Consider the following 22652-nt stretch of genomic DNA (forward strand, 5'->3'; position numbering starts at 1 on the left):
GAAATATAATAAATGCAGTTTACACTTTTTGAAAAGAAAGCAAATACCATGCATGAGCTTTCATATAATCAAAATTAGAGGTGATTATCACAGAAGTCATTATTTTGGTAAATGCTTTTTCTGTGAAATTAGAATGGGGTCACAACATGTCATCTAATCCAATTCCCCCTCTCCTTTTAACTTTGTTGACTGAAAGATCAAATGACTGATAAATTGACACAAACATACTCTGGGTAATAACTGAGAGAAAGCCACAATATCTCATTATGGCCCTATTAGCAAACAGATGTGCAGGCAAACTGTAGAATTCTCTGTTGCATTTGTAATGATGAAAATAGAGCAATTATTTAGTGACTAAAATATAACCTCATTATCATAAATAAAATCTTATCAGAATATATATAGACACTTTATTTTTAGTGATAACAAATAATGATGTTGAAAAATAATATATCTCTTGAAGCTTTTTCTGTTTTTTCAAAAGAACTCTTTCCCAGACAATAGCTAGTACTCCTATAGCTTGGCTTCAACTATACACTTTACACTGATGATTCAAGTATGTAGATTTACACTTCCAAATCATATACTTAGTATGTCCTCCAAGTCATCTGACCTCTCAAAACTCATATTTTATCATGTCCTACAAAGTTACTTTTTTCCTATACTCTCTATCTTATTTTTGAGGCACTTTTATGTCTACACTAGTCACAATTTAACCTACCCCAAGTCATTTTCATTATATTTCACTAATTTCTAAAGTGTGTAAAGTTCTAATCTCCTACTCATTTCTTGGCATTTTAGTTCTTGGTTGTCTTATCTTGACTGCTAAAATAGTTAGATGAACTTTCTCTACTTTCAATCTTTCCATTTGATATGCTGTTTCTTTCCTTCATTTAATGTTTTTGTTGCTTGGTTGGTTTAAAACACTTCATTAGTTTCATAGTGGCAAGGAAACCCCTTAGAGCCAATAGGACCATTCAGAAATCTAAAACATTCTGTCTATATTCAGTCTTATGTATGTCCTGCCATTTTCCCTAATTAAAACTGTTCTTTGCACAGAGAAAAAAAATCCATGTCATTTGATAAGCATACAATTATCTTTCCTACTTGTCATATTTTGCTCCTGTTTAAGTGTCCTCCTCCTGCTTTCATCTGTTTAAGTCTCATTCATCACGTAACCCTTCATACAAAGTGTGACATCCACTGGTAGAACTTCCTAATTTTATAAGACACAGACTGTCCCAAAAGACTCCACCATAATGCCATCAGAAGAAATGCATGGATGAGCTTGTTGCAAATGACAGGAGCCAAGAGCTATTGTGTTATGTATGGATGCATTTTATTGAGACTTCACTGTGGTGATTTTCTTTGCCCTTTAAAAAAATCTAAGTATATTTGTAACATGCAGCTTCCTATATTGTATTTTAATTATTGTCAATTATGTCTTTCACCTTTTACAGCCTCTCTGAAAAAAGGGTCTGTTTCTTTAACTTTTTATTCAAAATCTTCATGGTGTCTGACAAAATGTAGTTACCAATTCAATGTATTAGATGACTAAATAAAGTCAGTGAAACTAAAATGGAAATAGTATGGTTGATTTTATGGTTACTTATCTCACTAAAGAATTCCTGGTGACTAAACTTTATGACAATTAAATCTTTTAGGTATGAAAAATAAGATGAAAAGCAATTCAAGAGATTATTTATGATAGTCTATCACCATGACTCTTTGCTCCTGGCACAGATTGAATTTATTATGATAAACATTGTGCCCCCTCAAAATGCAAAAGATATACTTGATTATTGCCTTGCAGAAATTTTGAGATATAAACTATATAGCAATTAAAAATAGTAGTTCTTAACATTCAGCTGTACTTCTACAGATCTGTACTATAAATAGAACTTCACTGAAAATATTTCCTCAAACTATTTTTCTACAGATTGTAATATGTATCATTAATGTGAAATGTATATTTTGAAAAACTGGGTTTGACCTGTATCTTGCAATACATAGATACAAATACAAATAGAAGCTGGTTGCATTGAAGGTATTTATATGGCTGAGGAATGATGGTCACAAGAAGTGGGAGAGAAGGTTGCAAATGATAATTTATTTTGTTCTCTAAAACAATCATAGGAATGCGTCTTAGAAAACTATGTAGGGGGCCGCCCTGGTAGTGCAAGGGGTTAAGCACCACACTATGAAGCAATCCACAGCCTCCGCAGCACAAGTTCAATCCCCAGTCCGCCAGAGAGAAACCCACATGGCAAGGCAGACCTCTCCTGTCTCGCCCGCTGCTCCCCTCAACAGTGTATTTCTGTCAGTCTGCCTGTTCTGTTCCCCACTCTGTCTCTGGCGGATCCTCTCACCTCCCGCTTCTCTGGCCTGTACCCCAGCTCTTGCATAAATAAATGAATCTTTGAAAAATAAAAAAAAAGAAAACTATGTAGGGCAAGATAAGTGAAAATTGCAAACATTCATGAGTATCTGTATTCACCTTAGGATGTCCCATAAACCCAGAATATTAGGTACTGATATTATTTTTTCTCATTTTATAGTTAGAGACTATATCATTATTTATAACAAACTATGCCCAATTTAGTAATAGAACAATGGCTTAGAAACAGAACAACAATAATACAATAGCTATAGCTCATGCATCACAAGAGTATAATTCAACTGATCTTACTGGATTTTAGATGATCTAGACTGGCCTTGTCTGACATACTCAACTAAGTTCAAAGCCACACTTCTCATTGTTCTTTTGAGACAAGCATATAAGACTAGGACATGATTGTCTCTTAAAAATGGAAGAAGCACAAATCCTAATATATAATTGTTTTTTAAGTCTATCCACATCATATTGTTATTCCTACCCCTGCACTGGCCAAAGCACATCACATGGTCAAAGCAAGGTGGACAGAGAATTATACCTTGCCTACCAAATAGCATAAATACAAGGAGGAGTGAAAATCTGGGCTTTTAGTGTAACTGATCTACCACAGGTAAGATGCTCAATTTGTCAAGATTGTAGCTCTGCAGATAGAATTCATGGGTGCATATCCTGGCCCTAACTTGAGATCTCTGAGATTGTTCAAATTACTACCACATCTAAGCCTGGTTCTTGGTGTTAATAAATGAAGATATAAAGATGACCTCATGATGTTAATTGGTGCATACTCCTGAGTCCTCTACCACAAAATACATTTTCAAAATTTTAACTAATGTTATAATATTAGCCCATAGGTTGGAAATTGAGGTTTACAAAGGTTGATATATTTAATAATAAAATACAGAATTAAAATATGTATTGAAATTAGTGCCTAAATGCAGAAATACTGGTTACCTGCTATTGAATTTCAGCTTCTAGACAAAATGTCCTTCTATCACTATATGAAACCATTAAGCAAGATCATCACAGAATATAAATGGTACTATTAAAAAGACACCATTCTTGGGCCTCCCCGGTGGCACAGCCATTTAGCGCCGCACCCACTGGGAAGCTGTCCACAGCCTCTGCAGCACCGGTTCGATTCCCTGCTGGCCAGGGAGAACCCCACATGGCGCAGCAGGCCTCTCCTGCCTCATCCGCTGCTCCCCTCAGCAGTGTCTTGGGTCTGTCTGCCTGTTCTGTACCCTGCTCTGGCTCTGGTGAATTCTCTTACTCTCCCACGCTTCTGACCTGTACCCCAGTTCTTGTATAAAATAAATAAATCTTTAAAAAAAAAAAAAGGACACCATTCTTAAACTAATATTATTCAGGCTGAATTATAAAAATTTGTGGTTAGGGAAAAACAGTATCTATTTCTGAGTTTTTAATTTGCATTGAAATATAATGCAATGTGATTCTTATTTATTTAAAAAACTATGTGAAATTAAGGATATATTGGTGTTAAATTTGCTGAGCAAATGTCATAATTACAACTTAAAATGCAAGCTCTTTAATACTGACTGTAAAACTCCTCCACTTGAGAATTTGGCATTGTAGCCACTACTTTATATTAATGACTTATTCTATAATATAAGAAATATTGTTTAAATGCACAAAGTTAACACTATTATGACACTCATATATGTACTAAAAATTGACCATCACATTTAATTCTTGCTACAGATAGTTGTTTCTTTTGAGGAATGCATACAGGCAACCAGTACCTTCTACAGAAAAACATTTTTGTAGGCGTACGCCAGTTTCAATTTTCTATTATTTCTAACTCTAGTCCATATTTTCAGAGCTCATACTTCTGAAAGACATTTGATGAATTGTTGGTTATACATAGATTTGTTCTGACTTTTGAATAGAAGTTCATTGGAAACAGCACTAAAAAACAATTTCTTGAGATGCGGCAGGTAGGTGACTTAGTAGACAAATTTTCAGAATTCTGGCCTGTGCTGCTTGAGACATTTATCCTTTAGGGATAAATAAACTGTTCTTCTACCACAGGTACTTGTGTTCTAACATTTTTCCTAAAGCAAAAGGAGCAAGAAATCAATTTTATTTTTACCCCTTGTGAAAATATCCCCATCATCATCACATGCAAAATAAATAGTTTTATTTTATTTTTGCTTCTCTATCTGAAGGTGCATGAATATAGCTCCACTTGTATAGCATGGGATTTGCTAGTTTCCTAACATTGATAAATGTTACTGAGGTTTATCTGATAATATAGTTTTATGTAGATCTCCAGCATCCCCTGAGGTTTCTAGTGCTATGTTTATCTGTAAAAGTAATGGATTAATTCAAGTTTCAAAGTTTTGTGTAAGTGTGCCTAAAACAATCATTTATTTCTTTATTAACTGACAATTAAAGAATCAATTATATGATTTGATATTGGACATGATGTGATATTGGGATAAGAAGAAAATTTAGGCACATGTACCGTCAAGCAACTTTTTTTTTTCACATGAGTGTACTATTTTGAAAGATGAGTCTTAAAGATCAGTCACTGAACTTTACTGGCTCAATGATGTATAAAAAAAGGTAGAGAACTAGCAAGAGGGAGAGAAAAAAAAATGACACTTACATAGCAGCACTTAATAAGTATTAGGGTTATTCTGAGAACCGATTTTAACTCAACTAAGACTTTTACTAATATTGTGGCATAGATATTAAAGGTATCCCCATTTGCCAAATGGAAACTAGTCACAGGAGTTTGAGTGACTTGAACAAGTTGATACAGGTAGTTAATATCCAGTCAGGCATTTTGTCTTCAGAGTTTGGCTCTTAAGTACAGTGCTGTGTACAGTGCTCTAAAACAAGGTAAGAGAGAAAGAAAAAGCTTAACACAGTTGTCCACAAGGACAGAACAGTTAATGTCTCAGTTATTTAATATATAAAATCATACTCTCTCCTTTTCTGTTGCAGTTATCAGTTCATCCAATCCCTGACAATAATTTTATTAACCTATCACAAACACACTCATATAAATCTAGCAGACAACATGACAACTTGGAAACAATGTGAGATGTGGAGTAAAATAGAGAATGGCAGCAACCTAACTTTTGTTAGCTGTATGAATTTAGAAGTGATTTTTTGGAACCAAGCAAGCAAACAAGTCAATCAGTCAATAAAGTCAACAAATAAATAACATTGTATTTATTTTTACACAGAGTAAATATATATACTTGTGCGTCTCTGTGTGTATACAGACAGTATACATTAACTTACTAGTCTATTTCCTAATTATTCAATAATAATTAGGAAAAGTCCTAATTATTGAATAATTAGGAAACATTGTGATTAAATAAGTCCTAATTATTGAAATAATTGAAATAATTGAAAAATAATTGAAATAATTGAAAAAAGTCCTAATTATTGAATAATTAGGAAACATCATGATTAAATAAGTTAAGAAACATCAATTTGTACAAAGGACTCCATACAGATAGTTTGAATTGACTTAAATGAGAGTGAGTTAGTGTGTACTAGTGACCAAGTGCAAACAGCAGAATCAATTTTGCACATACCATATAACATCACCTAAATCCTAAACTGCTAAATTTTAAAATGCTCCTAAATCCTAAGCATCTCCTAAATCCTAAACTGTTCATTTTATTGCAATGATACTGTATCTCATCACTTTGTATACCTTTGTTACTGCTCAACTTGTTAGCACACAACTAAGGGACAACCAGGGACCTCAAACTGTTAAGGGGTACATCCTCTAAAAGGAATCTGGTCATCTGTGGGTGCAAAGGCAAAAGAAGCCTACTGTAAGATCAATAGAATTAGTGTGTATATAGAGAGAAGAAAAGATATACTTAATAAAAATCCAAAATTTAACTATTCCTTGTTGACAAATGACCAGTCAACTAGGTCCAGAAAAAGTAGGGTCACTGAGGCCTGAAAGCCTGTCCCAAGGGTATGGTACCTTCTGGGGGAGGACCAAAAGAAAGGAACAGGCAGAGTGCTGGACCTCAGAGTGCTGGGACCTAAGGACAGATTCAAAATTAAAAATGTGCCAAATAATCCACCATGAAGTCAGAACAACGGCTGCTATTGTTTCTTTTGAGGAATAGGGATAGCCTCCCCACATGTCTCTCATCCACATGACTTTTATCTCTTCCAAGTGTCTCTACATGCCTCTCCTCCACATGTCTCCTTCAAGTCCTTTTCCCAGCTATATGTGGGAACCAGTCAGGCTGCAGAAGCAAGAAGCCTGAGACTGCATGTATTCTGTTATATGGTTCATCTCACTGCTCAGTAGATCTGCCTCAAGTATAGTTCAGGGCATACTGGGCCTTGTAATCCAAGGCAGCTGCATGTAAGTGGGAACAGGAAAAATGGCACCTCCCCTTCATGGAGGTGTATGTGAAACAAATTGAAGAGGAAAATATGAAATTATTTTCTCATTAGTTTCTTGCATAAGGAGAAATCAGTGAATAATCTTCATGTTGGGAGTCTTCAAGATTGAATATCAACAATTCATGTGACTATAAATAAGACACAGCATGATTTTGAGCTAATTTATTCCTATGTAAAATAAGAAAAAAAACTTATACCTTAAATAAAATCTTTAATATATGATGGTGGGATGTGCATAAAAACAATTTATAAAAAACAATATTTGAATTGACTGGAGAATGTATAAACATTATAATTATTGAAATTGTTCTATCAGAGGGTAAAATGATTCAATATTTATGGAAATTATTTGGTATTTCTTACCACACAATTTCTGTCTGGTTGTGATTCCCTCTTTTTCATTTGTATGTTTTGAATAACATACAATGTGAAATAGAACATTTTTTAACTGGGCAAATACATTGTTACTACTCTATAGATTATATCACTCAAAATTTTTATCGAGTTAAAAGGATTCCTGGATGCAATTGCTTGTGGATGTATGTGGAGCCTTCCCCACATCAACACGTAATTCATGGAGCAGACAATTAATGGAGATAGTGGTGCTCCACACAAATATGCTTTCAAGATGAAATAACTCAGTCCCTCAACTTCCATAGTGTGTTTTCAATGAATCCATCAGGAGTTTTCTTAGCCTAAAGGGTGTCTTCTTTCTGAAAATTTTAATCCCTCCCCAGGAAGGAAGGGAGTACTACAATCTGAAACCTGTATAAACGGTTCTTCCAGCTTTAAAACTCCCTCTGAAACTGACATGAGGTGTCAACCCCATTCTGTTATACTTGCTTCTTTGAAGGTATTACTGTCTAAAGTATGTTGCATTTAAACATTTGCATACCAAAATCTGTCTTAAAGTTACTTTTCTTGGAAAACTGATCTATGACTAATTATTTCAAGGAACTAGCATCACTCTACTAATTTAAAATAATGTGCAATAAAAGGAGATTGAATATAGCCATCATTAGCTTACTTACATGGGAATTAAGACTTTTTATGTATACTTTTATTGTGCCAGCATACTATTAGATGCTAGAAATACCAGTTTATGAAGCCATGATATCCCTTCTCATGAAAAATAATCTAATTTTATTTTTATTTGCCTGACTTTCCATAACTATAAACTATGCTTAGAAAATCTCTATATTGTTTCATATATTTTTATAGTTTAATTGATTTTTATTGTCTATTAAACCATGTATTTCTTTAACATGATAGTCTCATCTCTACAATCAATATTTTTCCCACTAGAATATAATTTGGTAATCTAGAGAACCATAGATGTAAAACGCAGAATGTTTGCAAAACAAAAGTCTGTCATGCAGACAAGTGTTGAAACTACCCACATTTTTCTGAAAGATTCAATTCTTAAAAATGGATTTTTGTTCTTTAGAAATGTTTACAAGGGTTAGTTCATTACCCTTTCACTTCTAATTAGTGTTGTAACAGCCAACATCTAAAATGTTGGTAAAAAATTCAATTTATTTATTTATTTGTTTGTTTGTTTGTTTGTTTGTTTTTGTGGGACCCTCGCTGGCGGCCGGGAAATGAACCTGCGCTGCAGAGGCTGCGGGCAGCCGCACAGCCCAGCACTCAACTGCTGTGCCACCAGGGGAGGCCCTCCAATTTATTTTAAAATAAATTTTTGAAGTTTTTATTCCTAACAGTTAAACTTTCTATTGATTACAGTTTCTATGGATTATTTTTCTAAGTGAATGATTTTCCATAACAGAGAATTGTTATATTTATACTAATATAGCAATTGTCTTTTACTCTTTAATGTTTCATTTTATAATGTTTCTAATTTTGTTAAATTATCTCACCATAAAACTGCACTTGGAGGGCCTCTCTGGTGGCACAAGGGGTTAAGCACTGCACTATGAAGCAATCCACAGCCTTTGCAACACGAATTCAATCCCCAGACAGCCAGGGAGCAGCCCACATGGCGCAGCAGACCTTTCCTGACTTGCCCGCTGCTACCCTCAGCAGTGTACTTCGGTCAATCTGCCTGTTCTGTTTCCCAGTCTGTCTCTCGTGAATCCTCTCACACTCACATCTCTGGCCTGTACCCCAGCTCTTGTATGCATAAATAAATAAATCTTTAAAAAATTAAAAAAATAAAACTGCACTTGGAGTTACTTAATTATACCTAGCAAGAGGCAAAATTGAGAGAGCCATAAAAATATACAGGAATAAATTTTACAGGATAATTAGAAACTGGAAGCCAGTTAGCCCAGTAGTGCTACTTATATTCTAAATATCAAAATTTTGAAAGGCTTCTAATGTGTTTATCTATGAAAAATAAAATAATAGAGGAAGTATTTTCAGAAGGAAACAGATTGACTAATTTTACTGTGGTCAGAAGTAAAAATAACAGTTTTAATCATGACATCTTAATTTTTATGTTACGTTGTTCACTTAAAAATTACAATGGTTAAAGCCTTTGACTAGACTCACTAAGAAAAAAGAAGGAAAAAACTATACTAAATAGTATCAGAAGTGAAATAGGAGAAGTTCAACACAACTGAGAAATACAGAGGTATGTCTTTATACTAACAAATGGAAAAATCTGGAAGAAATGGACACAATTCTTAGAAGTATATAATTTCTAAGACTGAATCAGGTAGAAATCAAACACCTGATTTATCAATTATAAGTAAGAGAATTGAAACACTAAGCAACAGTGTCCCCTAAAACAAAAGCCCAGGGTCATATGGTTTTACTAGTGAGTTCTACCAATAAATTAAAATAATTTGTGTATACAAAATAATGTCACATATTTTACTAGAATATATGCATCAACAGAGACATTAAGTTGATATTCAGGAGGGAGAAAAAAGGAATCACATAAAAGAGACTTTTTCTGTATAAATTATATTAAATAAGAAAGAGATGAATATTATTCCTTCAATTGAGGAGTGCAATTGTCCACCCATCTAGATTCTAAAAATTCCTCCAAAATGACAATTACATTTACCTACAAATTTAAAAACAAATATATGCATTTAATTTAATTAATCACCAACATGTTAGCATCCATTTTGCACACAGGACATTGTGTTCTATGTGCTGGGAACACAAATGTAAATGAAACTATTTTTTTTCTTTCATGGATTTTACATTTTAGCTCAAGGAAACTGACAATAATCAGAAAGAAAAATTATGTACAAAGAATAAGATGTGAAAAAAATATAATCACAACAGTAGCTTCATAAAGTAACATTTGAACAAATACCTGTGTGAGGCATAAAAATAAGCCATATATGTTTGTGCAGAAAGAGAATTTTAAGAAAAGACAAAGAACATAACCTCTATAAAAGATGTATGTTTAGTGTTTAGTTGATAAAGAGAGTAGAAGTAAAGCTTTTGTTATAGATGAGTATTTCAAGTCTCTATTCATATTCCCTTTGGGTTCAAATTGACTTATTTTAGGCATAAATTTTTAATCAGCAATCTCTTATTGGTGACATGACAGACACCTAGTTCAATCTGCTTTAAGCCAAAGGGGAAATGTATTGATTTAGGCAACTCAGGTGTAAAAGTAGAAAAACATGACTGCATTCACTGGGATTCAAATGATGCCAGTAGGAATTAGTACCTGTATTATCTAAGGTTCTTGAAAACCAACATCATAAACCAACTCTTGCAAACTCAAGCAGAAAAGAGAAGTTTTGAGAGAATATTAGGTAGCTCATAAAATCTGCAAGATTTCTTGGTAACTCAGGTTTAAAAAGCAGGTAAATCTCAAGAAATCTTGTCACCAATGAACACAATCAACAACCAAGCAACATTTCTCACCAGGGAAAGTAGAGTCCTTCAGACATTTGGAATTTATTGAGACATCTCTAGTTTGAGGATTTGCTATGGGTATCAACATGTGGGGCCAGAGATTTTAAATAACCTATAATTTCCTGGTTAATCTCACACAAGAAGGATGTAGTTATTGAATGTGAATACCACAGAGTATTCTCCATTATGTATCTAGATACTTAATTCACCATTCCAAGAACAAGTATCCCTCTATCTTTATATTTACTTATTTTCAGAAGGAAGCAACCCAAATAAGATCATTAAATTGACTGTGTACACTTCACAATTCATGATCTTATTCTGTGAGTAGGGGAGAGAAAATATTTTTACCTCTCTTCCCTGTTGTGATTTACTCACAGAGGAATCATTTTAAAAGGTTAGATAGCTAAAATGTACAAATGTCTACCATTTTCTCTCATCACTGCTTACTTATTCCTTATTTGGCAATTCAAATGAGTCTCAGAATTTGATTTCTTTCTACTTCTTTTGTTCTTATATTGTAGGGTTTTTTTTCCACTTTTTCAAAATAACAAGATAACATTACTCACATTTACAGCCAGTTTTTACACTATAAAATATATCATAAGTGTGGATCTAATTATCATTAACCAATCCAAGGTCAACTGCTTGTCATAACATTGAAAGATTATCATGCTTTAAGTTCACTGCTGAAAGTAAATTAATCTGGACCAAGAATTCTATCAGCATAACTTCTATCTCCAGAGAGGCTCTGTCAAAAGTAGACTAATTTAGTTTTTTGCAAAGATGAGGTATATCATTTCTGAACAAGCCTTTGAAGTGACCATGAGGAAAGCGGCATTGTTCTTAAAAACACTTATGACTGAATTTTTGAAAAATAGAAATCTGGTATGTAGGGAGAAGTGTTTAATTTTGTTTAATGAACTCCCAAATCTTATGTAAAAAAGTAAATAAGGTTTATTCAAATATAAATATAACTTCACATTTATAGCTAGAGTCTAAGCATATTTGAAGCAAAAAAAAAAACAGCTAACCAGTTCAATGAGTCGTCTCTTCTCATAAGCTTATTGTTACCCTTAACAATGTTTGCAAATAAAAATTCCTTCTTTGGTATATGATCACATTAATGAATGTGTTTTGAATAAAAGTAAAATTAGACTTTCAGGGATATGCATTTTTCATATATCTTGTATTTTTCAATAAAGCTCCCATATTTCTTTAAAACCATTTCTCAAGATTATTATTTAAAATATTAGCTATTATTATGTGTTGCAGAAATATATTTCTAAAGTATATTAAAATACTCATAGGAAAAGTTAACAACTTATGAAACAAAATGAAGAAAATTCATCACTACATATAAATTGCATTTAACCAATACACCTAAAATTGAAATTATGCTTAAAAAAATGAGGTGAAAATTGCATTACCAGGACCTAAAATGTATTTGAGAGTTGTAGGGAATAAAGACACGTGGTTTCAGTGCATTAATGCCCCAACAGATGGAAAATCATATCAGTATTTTTGTCCTTAATACCTACAGACAATGAGTAAATAGCTTATAAAATACTATTGAGATTACTGAAATAACCAGAAAAATATTTTTAATATTCTACATCAGAGAATGCTTAAGATATTAATGGTATAATATTTGATAATATAGAGAAATAAAAAGAACAAAGTATTTTTTAGAAGATCTTCAAATTGTAATATTGATAAATATGAGAACAGATTCCAAACAATAAACAAAATACCCAAATTGTGTTTATTTATATGTAAATGTACATATAAACATATTGAAATAAATATAGCTTACATATAAAAATTTCAAGAGTGAGAGTGGAGAGTGAGAAAATGATGCTTTTACAATTTACAAAATTGTAAATAGTATTTCTCAAACAATAATATATTTGTACATTACCTCATTTTTCTTTAAAGGGCAGAATTTTAAAGTTATTTTTTTCAAATTCTGAAAAAGCTGAATTGCTGGTATTGCATATACTTTTATTTTCAACATTTTGGCATTCCTCATGTTTTTTACTGATCTTAAATTATCAAAGAAAAAGTGAACCAAGCTAGTTAAACATGTAAGGAGGACTTTTTTCAAGACAATTACCCTAGGGAGGGGATTAAATGCCTCCATTGAAACAAGAGATAAAAGAGAGTTTAAATATAAAAGAGCTCTTGAAAAATCACTGGGGAAATTTAAGGAGCATGTTGGTCAGAGAGATTAGGCCTTCCTGTGTCTGCTAATTGGTGCATAACAAGTTGTGCTCCTCTATTTACTACAACTAAAACATGGAAACAGTGTAAGTGCCACAGAACAGATGAGTGGAACAAGACTATGTAGTATATACACACAATGGAATACTTCAGCAATCAAAACAGATAAACTCATGCCTTTGGGGGAACATGGATGGAGCTTGAAAAGATAGCATTAAGTGAAATACTTAATTAAGTGAAATACTTAGAAAGATAAATACCAGAAAGGTGTCACTAATATGTAGAACATAAAGTAATAAATTAACAGCCAGATAAAGACAAGCTGAAAAACTAACCCTTGTTCTCTGCCTACAGAACTGAGACACCAAGGAGGAGGGGGTAGGGGAAGGAAAACAATAAAGAGCAAAGGAAGCACAATGGCCCATGATGGTGATATGGTGGTAATACCTGATGGGGATACCCCAATATTACCGCAGTTAATACCGCAAGCAAGCAAACAAACAAACTACCCAACAACTGTAACAAAGTGGTCCTCAAGGTAAGGGGAGGTTCCAGAATTCTATCAGCATAACTTCTATCTCCTGAGAAGCTCTGTCAAAAGTAGATTAATTTAGTTTTTTGCAAAGATGAAGTATATCATTTCTGAACGAGCCTTTGCATGACCGTGAGGAAAGCAGTATTGTCCTTTACTACCATTTACTACCATTTACAGGACATTAAATTTATCAGGAAGGGTGGAGCTGAGCAGGGAGGAGAGAAGCTGGAGAGAAGCCTGGGGAAGGAGGGTAGCAGGATGGAGAGTAAGAAAGAGACCTGGAGGAGGCACAAGGAGCAGAAAGAGTTTTAAAGAAGCTGCACTTGCTTCTTAGCCTTGGACTTGTACCAGGGACTTGGGGGATATGGAAGGAGACACTTGAAACAAATGTGGGTGAGAGACCCGTGGGGTGTGAACAATGGCAGACTTGATCTTGATTTTGATTTTGTTCCTTTCCTCCCGGACGTGCCTGGCCTCTTGTCCCCCTTATGGGGTTCAGTGGTTCTGCTTTGGGCTAACCCTGTTTGGCTGGGCATATACCCATGAGGGGATGGAAAACTTTGGGTGCTTGATTTGGAAACTATATTCTTTGCCTGTACTTCTTTTTGTTGCACACTAATTGTATTAAAGTTTCTTTCCATTAAAGTTTTTATGCACTAGAGTGTTTTGCATTGATGCGGTAGATGGCAGAACCCATTTATAGTAGACAGATTTGGGGGTCCTTGGGTACCCCTCATCCTGCCGGGTAACACAACAGCAAAGTTGGGCTTCTACCCTCCCAGGGAGACTAATCTAGGGTTGCTGTGTTTTTTCATTTCTAATATCACAAATCTCTGAGAAAGTCATTCCTGAGTGGCAAAACTGACAAGCAACTAGGAGAAAATTTACATTTTCAAGGGGCAAGAGAAGAGTTTGCAATGAGTTTTCTGAAATCAGTGCTTAAGGGAGCCAGAACAACAAACTGAGGGGAATATTAAAGCCTTCTTAATCACTATTATATGTGTGGCTTTCGGGCTTCTGGTGTGAAAATAAAGTGACTGTGTTGGCAAGCTTCACCAAATTCATTCTCTCTCTCTCTTTCTCTCTCTCTCCTTTTCTCTGTTACTAAGGAAAATATAGCAAATATCTACTATCATTTATAGGACATTAAATTTACAATGTGAGAACAAGAAAAATAATAATGGTAAAGGTCCCAGATTAATAAACCTTTTCACCTAAGTTATATTGTTATTTGATCTGCAATTTTTTGAGCTTTAGTCAAAGAAGTCTATAGAACTGCTGAGTAAACTGTTGCAAGCTTTGCTAAGTATTTTTCTCCTGTTACTTACTGTGAAGATCTATTATTTGTACTTAGAAAATAAAAAGAAAACAGTTTAAATGTATTATATTCATGTGATTTCAAGTTGATACCCTATATAGAAAATTTGTAAGTGAAAATTTCTTAACTTACATAACCTTTCTCAAGCAGGTCAGAATTATGCAGGTCATTAATTATGACTTTCTAGTTTTTATGCTTCAATGAATTAAGTCAATGCCTCGCACACAGTGAGCACTCCATAAGTAGTACATGAATTCACAAATGAATGAATGATAATGTGGGTGTTTGATCTGATATTAGTGTTAGGAAGATTAGATTAACACTCATAGTATCAATTAAAAACTGCTTTACTTTTATGAAAAAATTAAGGTCCTTGATTTAACAATGCATAAATGATTAGAAAATTCTCTTTAGTGCAAGCTTAAAAAGCTCACTTATATTAACAAAGACTTGACATTTGATAGTGTGGGAGTCAATTTTATAGGGAAAAAATAAGCGATCATTATGTTAGTATATTTTCTTTTTTCCAAATTACTGATTTTTTCTCTATTATTATTTTAGAATAGCATTCAAATTCATCAAATTAATAAGTGGCCATTTGTAATAGAAAGTCCATTGACAGACCTGAAAGAGCTCTTTGGTAGCAATTGTGAAAGGAATTATTACTTTTTAAAAGCAAATAGTTACCCACTCCTTCCCAAGAAACTGATAAACATATAATTCGTGTTGGAATATATATACTTGGAAGTGTGCAACATTCATGTTTTTTACATACGTAATATATGTTGAGTTACTAAACATAGCAGTCCTTGACATTTCTCTCCTCTGCCTATCCCAGTATTGTATTTCAGAAGTAATTAACATATTTGGTTTTCCAGGCGCACAGCTGGAAAGGAATTTTGTGTCAACCTGAATTATGCATTGAGTTTAACCATACCTAATTTAGAGATTATATTGAAATGAGAGTTTGGATTTTATATTTTCTATTTGATTCTGTTACAAGATAAGACTTTAGAGGTTTTGGCAGGCGAGAATTCTACCACTGAACCACCAATGCTTGGCGGACTTTAGAGGTTTTGGAATATAATTAATGTATATTGCATAAGAGAAAGACATGAATTTGGGAGGAACAGGAGCAGAATGCTATGGATTGAATATTTGCATTCCCACCAAATTAAAATGCTAAACCCTGACTCCCCTCACCTCATAAATCATTATATTAGGAGATGGGGAAGAGGTAACTAGGATTATCTAGGGTAATGAGAATAGAGCCCTCATGAATGACTTCAGTACCCTTGTAAGAATGGGGGGAGATATGGCTTCTCATCACCTGTCTGTGCCATATGAGGACACAATGAGAAGTTAGCAATCTGCAAACCAGACGAGAGCGCTCACCAGATTCCAGATAGCTGAAATCCTGATATTGGACTCTCAGAAATGAATTTCTGTTGTTTATAACCACCCTCTCTTTCTGCTTTGTTAGAGCAGCCCAAATTGACTCAAATATATGCATGATCACATCCCATTCTCACAAATACCATTATAACAAATCCCCAAATAATATGCATTTTTCAATATCATTTCATTATAACTTTGATGAGAATAAACATGTCTATGCCCATATTGAACTGAATGATGGTATTTAAAGTCAATCAAAGTCATTTCACTTAAAGCTGCAGTTTGCAAGAACCTATAAACAACAATAAATGAAAATTTTCGGTATGTATATTTTAGTGATAGGAAAACACTTAAAAGATGACATCTTATTGTATCCAAGTTACAAGTGATTATATTTGGAAGCTAAGATTTGAACAGAAAGCAGATTATTCCAAGGCCAAACCATGCTTAAAGTTAACCTTTATATACTCTTTCTTTTGTTAAGTTACTATGAAAAAAAGAATACAGATACTTAGATTTCTTTTCAGATTTCATAATTAACATATGTTTATATACAAGCTGTTGAAATACAAAGCACTTGGTGAAAAAGAAATTACCAGGTATAACCGTCTTTGTGTTCAAGAAATTCTTAATACAGTTAGAGAAATAAGACAAAACCACAAACATACATATATGTGTGTGTGTGTGTGTGTGTGTATCTATATATCTAAGGTCCATAAAATTTCTTGTAAAAAGAACACTTAAGATCTACATTTTAGATTTTTTTAAATTTAAAAATAAGAGGAAAATATTTTTAAATTGTAGATCGCCACACCACACCCACCACCAAAGCAACGATCATCTTCCACCATAGTTGACGGGTAGCTTCCCACGTTTCTTCTCACCCCACCTCCCCTTTTGGAAATCTCAGCTCCACAATCATATTTCTAGGTTTTGTTTTGCTTTAGTTTTGTCTGTTCCTTTGTTTTGTTTCTTTATGTTTCATATATGAATTAAATCATCTGGTATTTTTCTTACACGTTCTGACTTATTTCCCTTAGGATAATACCCTCCAATTTCATACATGTTGATGCAAATGGCAAGACTTTATCATTTTTATAGCTGTGTAGTATTCCACTGTGTATATATGCCACATCATCTCACTCCAGTGATCAGTTCTTGGACACTTACATTTTTTTTCCCATAACTTGAGCTACTGTAAATAGTGCTGTTATTGCACAAAGGAGTGCAAATATTACTTTAAATTAATATTTTTGTATTGTTTGGATAGATACCATGATGCTGAATTGCTAGATCATATGGTAGATCTTTTTTTCTTTTTTTTGGAGACACTACATATTGCTTTCCACAGGGGCTGGGTCATGGTTCCTTTTCATCTACATCTCCATCAACACTGGTTGTTTTGAGTCTTTGTGAGCTGTGCAATTCTCACATGTGTGAGGTAGTATCTCATTGCGGTTTTGAGGTTTTGATTTGGATTTCCCTAATAATTGGTGATGAGGAATATTTTTTCATTTGCCTGCTGGCCAATTATACGTCTTCTTTTTAGACACATCTTCTACCCACAACCTCACCTTCCCTTTTTGATTTGGGTTATTTGTTTTCTTTTTATTGAATCATATAGGACTCTATATTTTGCATATTAGCCTCTTGTCAGATGTATGATGCAAATACATTTTCTCCTACTACATAGGGTGACTTTTCATTTTGATGCAATCTTTTTTCACTATGCAGAAACTTTTTAGTTTGAGATAATCACTTTGTTTATTGTTGTTTTTGTTTCTTTTATTGTTGGAGTCAAATCCCCAAAGCCATCCCTGAAGCTAATAGCATGAGTATTTCACCTATGTTTTTCCTATGTATTTTATAGCATCAAGTTTTACATCAAACTCTTTAATCTATTGTGGTTAATTTTTGTGTAGGGTGTAAGATAGTGGTCTAGTTTCTTTCTTTTGCATATGGCTATTCAGTTACCCAAACCCCATTTGTAGAAGAGATTTGTCTTTCCTTATTGTATAATCATTTTTTCTTAAACTAACTCCCTATATAACCGTGTGTTTATTTCTGGGCTCTCAAATCTATTCTGTTGATTGCATATCTAATTTTAGTCTAAAACCACACATGCTGTGTTTATCACTTAGTATTTGTCACATAGCTTGAAATCTGAGTTACCTGAGGAACCTCCATATTGTTTTGCATAGTGATATATAATACAGGCATGTGGGTGCTCTAGAAATAGGTGTGACATGGTGATGTACATCTGGGAAATGTGAACCAACTCCTTGAATAATATGCATTTCTATAAACTAATAATAAAAATAAATGAAGAAAGAAAGAGTGAAGGGAGAAAAGAAAAGGAGAGAGAAATTAATACATAGGAGTCATTATAACAAGTTTTCAGAAAGGGAGGAGATTTATGAGGGGGACCATGAACAGAGGAAAACATGGAAGTTCTATTTTAAAAAAATGTAAAAGCAGGAACATAGACAGAATATTTAGTTTTTGAAAATTTAGTAAGGATACAAATGTTAGCCAAGGGCTAAATTACATTTATGAGTCTAAATAAAGATTGCAGTACCCAGTTGACCACCTTAAATACATTAAAACTTAATAAGAAAAAATGCTTATAATATTTGTTATGGTGGTCAAAAGTGAATGTGTAGACTGCGATGTATAAAACATGTTTTCATAAATGATTATTTCCCAAATACAAAAATATTAGTAATAAAATTCCACAAAAAAAGATGGCAACCCAACAAGGATAACATAAGAAACAGAACAATGAAATACAGAAAAAATGAGCTAACCACAAATGAATAACTGCACAGAAGGACAGGGTGGAGAACAGTGATAATGTAAGTTAACTTTTTATCTCATTTTAATTTTTAATTATCTTATGAGAAATAAATGGAATCCTTTCTAGTTTCTATGGAAGGCATAGAGATATAATATTAGACCTACCATTCACATTAATCCTGAATTGTGGTACAAAGAACAGAATTTGCCATACAAGGGCCTCCCTGGTGGCACAGTAGTTGAGCACTGGGCTAAGAAGCTGCCCGCATACTCTGCAGCACCGGTTTGATCCCCGGCCGGCGGCAAGGGTCCCACATGGCACACAGACCTCGCCTGCCATGCCCACTGCTCCCCTCAGCAGTGTACTTAGGTCCTTCTGCCTGTTCTGCTCCCCACTCTGGCTCTGGTGAATTCTCTCACCCTCCCGCGTTTCTGACTATACCCAGTGCTTGTATAAATAAATCTTTAAAAAAAAAAAAAAAGAATTTGCCATACAATACACTACATTGACAAATTATTTGATGAATGTCAGTCCTGCCTTTTTCTTCTCTAAAATGAAAAGAGTGTGATGAAGTAATTCTAACACTGGATTTGGAAAAACAACCATGTTAATATGTTTGCATGTGTCTTACTAGTTGTTTTAAACCTACATGTATTTATTCTGAATCTTTGTGTTTTGGTTTACAAATAAGGATTATTATTATGAACTATAGGGAGTTTTTTTTTTCTTTTTTAGACTCAAATAGGGTTAAGTGTGAGAATATTTTTTACTGTATGGAAGTTTATGCAAACATACATTTATAGCTGTTTGTTGCTTTTCAAGAAAAACTTCCTGATGACAGGAAGCACGTTGTATTTTTTTTCTTTATTCCATTACTGATCACCTAAAGCATGATATGCATTCAAATAATCATTTACATCTACCGTATGTACTAGCCATGGTTCCGTATTTCAAAGTGTAGAAATAATGTGATACCTCATGTGAGGTACATATTTTATTTTACAGCTTTAGTAAGTGGGTTGAACTTTACAAATTTTGTAGTACTGAACAATATGTTTGCCATTGAGAAAATTCTTGTGGTCTTGCTCATACTAGCAAGGCCCTAAGTACTTAAATCGGGATATGTTGGTGCATCATAGCACTAAGATGAGATGGTTTACTAAGTGATTGATATTATACAGTATTGGATGGAGGGCTTCTCATGTTATCATCTTATTTTTAATTGTTAAATTCACTCATCTTCAAATAGACTTTGTGGGCAAGAGTTTCTTAGCTAGAAGTTAGTGAATATGCTTACATTTTAATTAAACATAGGTAAGTATCCAATTATTAAGCTTACATATAAAAGTCTCTTTTGGCATTTATCAAGGGAGATAGAATATGTAATACAGCAAAGTCCCTAATCACCTTAGTTTTACAAGAAAATCTTATTGTTTGAATAATTCATTTTTACTTGTAAAATAATTATATACACTATAGGTATAAAATGATCCTCTAGAGACAAAACATAGCTTTTATTCAGTGTTGTTTTTCATTGGAGTATGATTTGATGTAGGGTAGACTTTTTTCTAAGCTGAGTAAAACTGTATATGAATTATTCAACAATATGTTTTCTATATTCTTCTTATTCCACAATATGAACAAATTTTACTTCCTGCAACAAATAATAACTATGTTTCCCTAGTAGAGTTTCAACATTGTTATAACAATAAGTTTCCAACTTCTCTTCTACTAATCAAATAATGCAGACAGAAACTGTGTTTCTGAAATGGAAGCAATAATATCACTTAAGATAATTGAGATGATATGCCAATTTGGTGTTCTTTATTTTCCCCAACCTGGTAATATTTGTATAAAAGTAAAATGTCAGCTGTCAGATAGCAGTAATGCATAGATTCATCCAGTTATTAAATATCTTAAAATAAAAATGGCATATCATTTGATCTAATGTTTCCTGTGTTCTTTGTGATTTGTTACAAGTAAATTCTTCTTAAAGAATAGGGCCCAGTGCCTCCCTGATGGCTCAAGGGATTAAGATGCAACCTATGAAGCTGTCCACAGCCACTGCAGCATGAGTTTGATTTCCTTGCCAGGGAGCTACCCACGTGGCTCAGCAGACCTCTCCTGTCTCACCCGCTGCTCCCCTCAGCAGTGTATTTCAGTTAATCTGCCTGTTGTGTTCCCAATCTGTCTCTGGTGAATCCTCTCACCCCCTACACCACTGGCCTGTACCCCAGCTCTTGTATACATAAATAAATAAATCTTTAAAATAAAAACAATAGTGCCCAAAACCATTAATAATGACTATAAACTTCTATATTTTTTTCTGAATACTTAAATATATAATCCTAATTATTTATTTTAAATGATATAATTGTAGTACATCTGGAGTCACAAAATAAGCAAATTAACCTTCTGTATATTTTAAAATCAAAATCTTGGGTAGCATTAAGTCCATACCACTATACTAAAAGTCTTGGACATTCTGATGTTCTTGAGTTCATTAGGAAAATACATTATAAGACTTGTTGAACAAAAAAATATATCCACTTCCAAAAACATCATCCCTCATTTTCAAAGTTCACAAAGTAATGTAAACTTGGCACATAATGCAAATTATGCATTCTATTTTTATAGAAAATTACCAAGTTTTTTTTCTTTTTTAAGTAACATATTTATATATGTATATGTTAAACTACCCAAATGATATCTCTGAAAGCAGAAAAAAGTAATAATAAAAGAAAATTATAGACTTTTAACTTGCAAAAGTTTATAACAAGTCCTAAGTAAAATATTAACTATTTGAAAGCAATAGTACATTGTAAACTTTATAAATTGTATGTCTGGGTATAGAGAGAGCTAAGGTATTCAAAGAGAGGGGCTAAGCTTATTATATAAAAAAGGTTTTAACTAAGCAACGGCAGATACTTATATATTATTGAGTCTCAGGGCAAGTTAGGCTAAGCAGCTTCAGGAACAGCACAGGAAGGGACTTCCAAAAGGTTAAAGAGGATTCTGAGATAAGGACAGTAAAGTCTAGGAGGTGCTAACCAAACATACTGCAAAGATGGGATCAGAAATCCAGGAGGGCTAATCAGAGCAGTAATTTTTAAGACTAATCTTTAAGGCGAATGGGGGCAGTAAATTTTAAGAGAACTTGGATGGGGAGGTAAAGGTAAACTCTAAGATAAAAGCTGGGAAAATGGGCACATCTGCTCCATGGAGTATAGCCACTAGGAGAAAGAGTCAATCACAAAGTAGGATGATATTTTAGAATAAAGAAAAAAGGGTTAAATATCCCCTGAACACAGGCCTGGTGGTGTATTTTGTTTCCTCCTTGGCATCTCTGCTTTGGAGTCTTTGCTTTTGTTCTTTCTCCTCTAAATAAACTTTTCTTTACTCTCTAAATAAAGATTTGCTTCTCTCTGCTTATTTATCTGAGGGTTTGTCTATGAATTACTTTTTACAGCTTCGAGGGACAAGAACTCGTGGTGGTTTAATGGTTACGTGGTAGAAAACAGCAGCAGCAGCTGTAATCATTGTAAAAGTGCATATTATGGCTGCATTATGCATAAAAGTGAAAAATGAATATCCAACTGATGGAATGGTTCTGTCATTCTTACCATTTGTTCTAATAATGACAGCAAAGTTGATAACAAGAAGTTCTCAGAAAATAACTGAAAAGTTTGTCGCCTCATTTGTACTGATATCCCTTGACTTGAACTAGGGCCAC

The sequence above is a fragment of the Talpa occidentalis genome, unplaced genomic scaffold (genome assembly GCF_014898055.3).
Source record: "Talpa occidentalis isolate TD23 unplaced genomic scaffold, MPIMG_talOcc4v2.1, whole genome shotgun sequence".
Classification (NCBI taxonomy): Eukaryota; Metazoa; Chordata; class Mammalia; order Eulipotyphla; family Talpidae; genus Talpa; species Talpa occidentalis.